This window comes from Pongo pygmaeus, chromosome 21, assembly GCF_028885625.2.
Source record: "Pongo pygmaeus isolate AG05252 chromosome 21, NHGRI_mPonPyg2-v2.0_pri, whole genome shotgun sequence".
Taxonomy (NCBI): Eukaryota; Metazoa; Chordata; class Mammalia; order Primates; family Hominidae; genus Pongo; species Pongo pygmaeus.
In genome coordinates this window covers 38,174,632-38,181,605 of record NC_072394.2, presented here as the reverse complement: position 1 = coordinate 38,181,605, position 6,974 = coordinate 38,174,632, and the positions used below count along the sequence as shown (strand labels likewise).

The following is a 6,974-nucleotide window of genomic DNA, read 5'->3' as shown; positions in this document are numbered from 1 at the left end:
GAGATGGAGTCTTGCTCTGTCACCCAGGCTGGAGTACAGTGGCACAATCTCGGCCCACTGCAACCTCTGCCTCCAGGGTTCAAGGGATTCTCCTGTCTCAGCCTCCTAAGTAGCTGGGACTACAGGCACGTGCCACCACGCCTGGCTAATTTTTGTATTTTTAGTAGAGACAGGGTTTCACCATACTGGCCAGGCTGGTCTCAAACTCCTGACCTCATGATCTGCCCACCTCTGCCTCCCAAAGTGTTTGGATGACAGGCGTGAGCTATTGCGCCTGGCTGAGGGTTTTCATTTCATTGATCATCCAGCATCTCGCTCTTAATTCTAGAGGTTCTGAGAAGGTCCCTTGTTTCTTTCCTTTTTTTAAAATATCTTTCTTTTTTTTTTTCTTTAGGAGACAGGGTCTTAATCTGCCGCCCAGGGTGAAATGCAGCAGTGCCATCATAGCTCACTGCCACCTCAAACTTTTGGGTTCGAGCAATCCTCCCACTTCATCCTCCCATGCAGCTGGGGCTACAGGTGCATGTCACCATGCCCTGCTAGGTTTTTTTTTTTTTTTTTAAGATAGGGTCAAGGCCAGGTGAGGTAGCTTACCCCTGTAATCCTAGCACTTTAGGCAGCCAAGGTAGGCAGATTGTTTGAGCCCAGGAGTTTGAGACCAGCCTTGGCAACACAGAAAAACCCTATCTCTACCAAAAAAGATATGAAGATTAGCTGGGCATGGTAGCATATACCTGTCATCCCAGCCACACCTGGGAGGATTGCTTATACCCAGGAGGCAGAGTTGCAGTGAGATCAATCATACCAGGCCACTGCAATCTAGCCTGGGTGACAGAGCAAGACCCTTGTCTCAAAACAACAACAACTAAAAAAAGATAGGGTTCCTCTCTGTTGCTCAGGCTGGACTTGAGAACTCCTAATTTCAAGCAATCCTCTCCCTTGGCCTCCCAAAGTACTGGGATTACAGGCATGAGCCACTGCACCCAATCTATTCTCTTTTTATTGAGATAAGATTCACATAAAATAAAATTAACCATTAATCATATTAAAGTGTTCAATTCTTGGCATTTACATCCACAATGTTGTGCAGCCTTCTCCGATGTCTAGTTCTGGTAAATTCTTTTTTTTTTTCCATAATTTCTTTTAAATTCTTTTTGACTTTTTCTCCTGGTCTTCTGTTATCCTTTCTGCAGGTCGCTTCTTCAACCCCTTCATTTTCCTGGTTTGTAGTTTGCTTGTCTTGGTTCTACATATGAATCCTTCCATAAGTTGTACAAAAAGTATCATTGGAGATATTTTTCTTCTTCTTTGGCTTGAGAGCTTTTGGCATTTTCATAGATAATTTATAAAGGTCATCGGATGCCAGGTGTGTCCTCCTCAGAACCAGATTCAAGGAGAGTCCTATCTCTTCCAATTCAATCCGTGGTGTTCCGCAACCAGATTTCTTCAACAGCAACTTATAGCTTCAAAAGTAAATCTTCCCATTCAGTGCAGTGAAGTGCAGAACATATTCTAATCCAGCCAGGCAGATATTTGATACCGTGGGGCCTCTGAAGAAATCAAGAAGAAGACTTTTTAGTCTTCTGTAATCTTCTGTTACATTGAAATCATCACCAGCAAATATTAGCCTGGGTTTTGTTCCCTCAGGACATTTACTCTTCTTAATGTCTTTTAGAAAGACAAAATTCTCAATACCTAATTCAATCATATCCAGCACATGGTAGTCATACATATGACCTATTACTAGATTATTTGGCCGCTTCTTATTATAGGAGCCAAACATGAATAAAGAACAATCTGATTTCTTTGAAAATAATTCCAGTGATGTCTGATCCTCAAAAGGTCTTGTAATATTTTTCTTTTTATACAGTACACCGTATGGTTTTTTCAGTGCACACACATCTTTAAGTACTTGTGTCACTGTTGCATTTGCATTTCCCCCTTTAATCAGCATGGCATTTTTAATATTTCATTGAGTTTTGGTTCTCTCTTCTCAAGGAATCTCTTGACTCTTTTCATTTTGGGATTTACAACTCGATCCAGAGCATCTATCGCTACCACTACCTGGAACTCTTAACTAGGTGGATCTAGTTCTGGTAAATTCTTATTACCCCAACAGGAAACCTTATAGCCATTACGTAGTCACCCCACATTCCTCCTTCCCTCCAGCTCCTGGCAAAGACCAATTTGGTTTCTTTTTTTTTGAGATGGAGTCTCCCTCTGTCACCCAGGCTGGAGTGCAGTGGTGCTATGTCAGCTCACTGCAACCTCCGCCTCCCGGGTCAAGAGATTCTCCTACCTCAGCCTCCTGAGTAGCTAGGATTACAGGCACCTGCCACCACGCCCGACTAATTTTTTGTATTTTTAGTAGAGATGGGTTTTCACCGTGTTAACCAGGATGATCTCGATCTCCTGACCTCGTGATCTGCCCACCTCAGCCCCCCCGAGTGCTGGGATTACAGGAGTGAGCCACTGCACCCGGCCCACCAATCTGATTTCTGTCTCTATGGATTTATCTACTCTGGGTGTTTCATATAAATGGTTTTGTACCATACATGACCTTTTGTGTCTGGCTTCTTTCACTTAGCATAGTGTTTTCAAGGTTCATGTACATTATAGCATGTATCAGTATTTCGTTTTTATGGCGGAATAATATTCCATTGTCTGAATATACTACATTTTGTTTATCCATTCATCAGTTGATAGGCATTTGGGTTGTTTTCATTTTTTGGCTGTGGTGAGCAGTGCGGCTATGAACACTTGTGTATGAGTAATTATTTGACTGTCTGTTTTTTTGTTTTGAGATGGAGTCTTGCTCTGTCTCCCAGGCTGGAGTGCAGTGGTGTGATCTTGGCTCACTGCAACCTCCACCTCCTAGGTTCAAGTGATCCTCCCACCTCAGCCTCCGAAGTAGCTGGGATTATAGATGCCACCATGCCTGGCTAATTTTTGTATTTTTGGTAGAGACAGGGTTTCACCTTGTTGATCAGGCTGGTCTTGAACTCCTCTCAAGTGATCTGCCCACCTTAGCCTCCCGAAGTGCTGGGATTACAGGTGTGAACCACTGTGCCCAGCCAAATGTCTGTTCTAAGTTATTTTATTATGCCTAGGAATGTGTTTGCTGGGTCATAGGGTAACTCTATGTTTAACTTTTTGAGTAACTGCCAAACTGTTCTCTATAGCAGCTATATCATTAATATGTAAACATTGATACCAATAAACTATAAGGGTTCCAATTTCTCCACATTCTTACCAAAATCCCATGTTGGTTTTTTGTGTTTGTTTGTTTGTTTTGAGATGGAGTCTCACTCTGTTGCCCAGTCTAGAGTGCAGTGGTGCAATCTCCACCCACTGCAACGTCCGCCTCCTGGGTTCAAGCAGTTCTCCTGCCTCAGCCTCCCGAGTAGCTGGGATTACAGGAGCGCACCACCTCGCCTGGCTAATTTTTGTATTTTTAGTAGAGATGGGGTTTCACCATGTTGGTCAGGCTGGTCTTGAACTCCTGACCTCGTGATCCACCCACCTCAGCCTCCCAAAGTGTTGGGATTACAGGCTTGAGCCACTGTGCCCGGCATCCCTTGCTTCTTTTACAACAATAGCGTACAATTCATGTCTATGATGCACATATTCCAACTCTGATGTTTCATTTATATATTGAGATGGCACCTGGTTGTTTATTTCACTTATTTTAGAGATGGAGTCTCACTGTGTTTCCCAGGCTGTACATGAATTCCGGGGCTCAAGAAGTCCTCCCACCTCAGCCTCCTGAGTAGCTGAGATTACAGGTTCCCGCCACCTAAGTAGGCTAGGGAGCTGGTTATTTAGAGATGTTTGGGCAAGATGTATGTCTGTAGACCTCTTACAGAAAGTGACTGTTAAGAACATATTTTTTTCAGACCCCAAAAGAATGAGTCTATTAGCTACATCCTTTCAGAGATGCTGTGTCTTTCTGGGCTATTCATTGTACAAGGTCATTCACTCATATCATGAAATCACACGCCTTTCATTCAAAACCACTGTTGAGTTGATGTTTCTTTTGTTTGCCATCCTTCATTTTCAAGGTATATCTCCATCCTGTGATGCCTTGTCAGCAGAATCTTCCTCTCTATTGCTAGATTTGCTTAATTCCTAAATCTTTTGCAATGCTGTGCCTGACTGCATTATTTTTGCTTCTGTTAGCAGATGTTTTTAAACAATACTCTGCCTCCTAATTTGCAATGGTTTATCCATTTCTCTGGTTGTCAAATCAGGATATTTTGGGACAAAACATACTGCTTTCTCTGACCCTCTGTGCCTGCGTCTGCCATTTCTTTACTTAATAAAGTTAACAGAACATTACCCGATTTGTAAGCATTTGTCAGAACTAATCTATTGGTACATTTAAGATTTGTGCGTTTTGCCATATGTAAATATTATGGCATTTAAAAACATTGTGAACACTATTAAACTCTAATTAAGATTTTAAAAAAAACTCAAGATTATGCAATGCTGAGGTGTTTAGAAATAAAGTATACTGATGTCTGCAATTTGCTTTGAAAAGCACACAAAAATTAGGTTGGATGAATGGATGGACAAAGGGATAGATGAATATGTGATATAGCAAACAATGAAAAATGTTAAATGTAAAATAGACGGTGGGCATCTGTACTATTCTCTCAACCTCTGTTTGAGAATATTCATAATAAAATGTCGAAAAAAAATCTCCCTAACTGCTCTGATAAAATACATAAATCAGCTACTTTCGGAAGCAGATTCTGTGATCACTTCCATTATAGTCTGATCATTTCAATGTATTTCATTCAAGGAAATAAACAGGGTTGGGAGTGGTGGCTCACGCCTGTAATCCCAGCACTTTGAGAGGCCGAGGCAGGTGGATCACCTGAGGCCAGGAGTTCGAGACCAGCCCGGCCAACATGGTGAAACCCTGTCTCTACTAAAAATACAAAAATTAGCCATGCGTGGTGACATGTACCTGTAATCCCAGCTATTTGGGAGGCTGAGGCAGGAGAATCCCTTGAACCCAGGAGGTTGCAGTGAGTGGAGATCGCACCACTGCCCTCCAGCCTGGACGAAAGAGCGAAACTCTGGCTCAAAAAAAAAAAAAAAAAAAAAGGAAACTGATTTAGAGGAATAAATGGGATTTTATATAGAAAAAGGTTTATAATGTGTGAAGTGCTATGTAAATACGCTATTATTAATACTATTAGCCAGGTTAGGTGGCTCACACCTATAATCCCAGCATTTTGGGAGGCTGAGGTGGGAGGATTGCTTCAGACCAGGAATTCAAGACCAGACTGGGCAACACAGAGAGATCCTGTCTCTATGAAAGAAAAAAAATAGCCAGGTGTAGTGGCGTGTGCCTGTAGTCCTAGCTACTTTGTAGGTTGAGGTGGGATGATCTCTTGAGCCCAGGTGTTTGAGGCTGCAATGAACTATGATCATGCTACCAAACAATGCCTGCTGGGAGACACTGCCAGACTCCATCTTTTTTCTCAGACAGGGTCTTACTATGATGACCAGGGTGGTCTCAAACTCCTGGGTTCAAGTGATGCTCTGCCTTGGCCTCCCAAAGTGGTGGCATTATAGGTGTGAGCCACTGTGCCTGCCCGAGACCCTGACTTTTGATGTTTAAAGCATTGAGTTTATGCAAAATCTTATTAGTACAATGCAAAACAGTATCTTGAATATGGTTTTATGTTCCTTCAGGTGTTCTCAATAAACTGGAAACTCTTGAAGGAAAAAGGATTATCCTTTTGATTAGTTTTGTGCTCACAAATTGTCTTTTTTTTTTCTGTTTTTTTTTTGAGGTGGAGTCTCGCACCGTCGCCTGGACTGGAGTGCAGTGATGCGATCTCGGCTCACTGCAACCTCTGCCTCCCAGGTTCAAGGGATTGAGCCTCCTAATTAGCTGGGATTACATGCGCCCGCCACCACGCCCAGCTAATTTTTTGTATTTTTAGTACAGATGGGTTTTCACTATGTTGGCCAGGCTGGTCTCGAATGCCTGACCTCATGATCCACCTGCCTCAGCCTCCCAAAGTGCTAGGAATACAGGCATGAGCCACCGCACCTGGCCACAAATTGTCTTAATGAGTATTTCACCAAATGTACTAAACACTTACTGAATGAATCAGTATATTTCACTGATAAGCTCTAAATGAGTGTTGTAAATTACATTTTATGTTACCGTGTATTGAATCTTTTCACTTTTATTTTTAATCTAAAGTAGCATTTTGGGCAATCCTTTTGGCCATGGAATGGACACATGGGCTATTATGAGTGCCCCTTAATTTTTTTCATTGCCGTAACTATAATGAGTTCAAAACATTTTACTTTTTTGACCAAAGATGAAACTCTGACAGAAAGCATCAGTTATTTCCCTATCTAGTTCACATCGGATCTAACGAAATTATCTTGAGTTTGAGGACAGGATTTTTGACAGTGATCCCAAGCAAAGTTAATGTGGTATCAACCTCAAGTAAGTAGCCAGGGATGTACCCTTGAAAGATTTCTTCTTTTTTTTTTAAGACAGTCTCCCACTGTCGCCCGAGCTGGAGTGCAATGGCGCAATCTTGGCTCACTGCAACCTCTGCCTCCCAGGTTCAAGCGATTCTCCTGCCTCAGCCTCCCGAGTAGCTGGGATGACAGGCGCCTGCCACCATACCCTGCTAATTTTTTGTATTTTTAGTAGGGACGGGATTTCATCATGTTGCTCAGGCTGGTCTCAAACTCCTGACCTCAGGTGATCTGCCCACCTTGGCCTCCCAAAGTGCTGGGATTACAGGCTTGAGCCACCATGCCCGGCCTAGATTTCTTCTTAAAAACTAATCATTCTGCCAGGCACGGCGACTCACACCTGTAATTCCAGCACTTTAGGAGGTCAAGGAGGGCTGATCACTTGAGGCCAGGAGTTTGAGACCAGCTGGGTCGACATGGCGAAACCCCATATGCACTAACAATACAAAAATTACCTG

At 42.7% G+C, this 6,974-nt stretch overlaps 1 pseudogene; it reads right to left on the bottom strand.

Moving 5' to 3' along the window:
• Nucleotides 1-1,143: 1,143 nt before the first annotated feature.
• LOC129021823 (ribosome production factor 2 homolog) lies at nt 1,144-2,046 on the bottom strand (annotated as a pseudogene).
• Nucleotides 2,047-6,974: the final 4,928 nt, after the last annotated feature.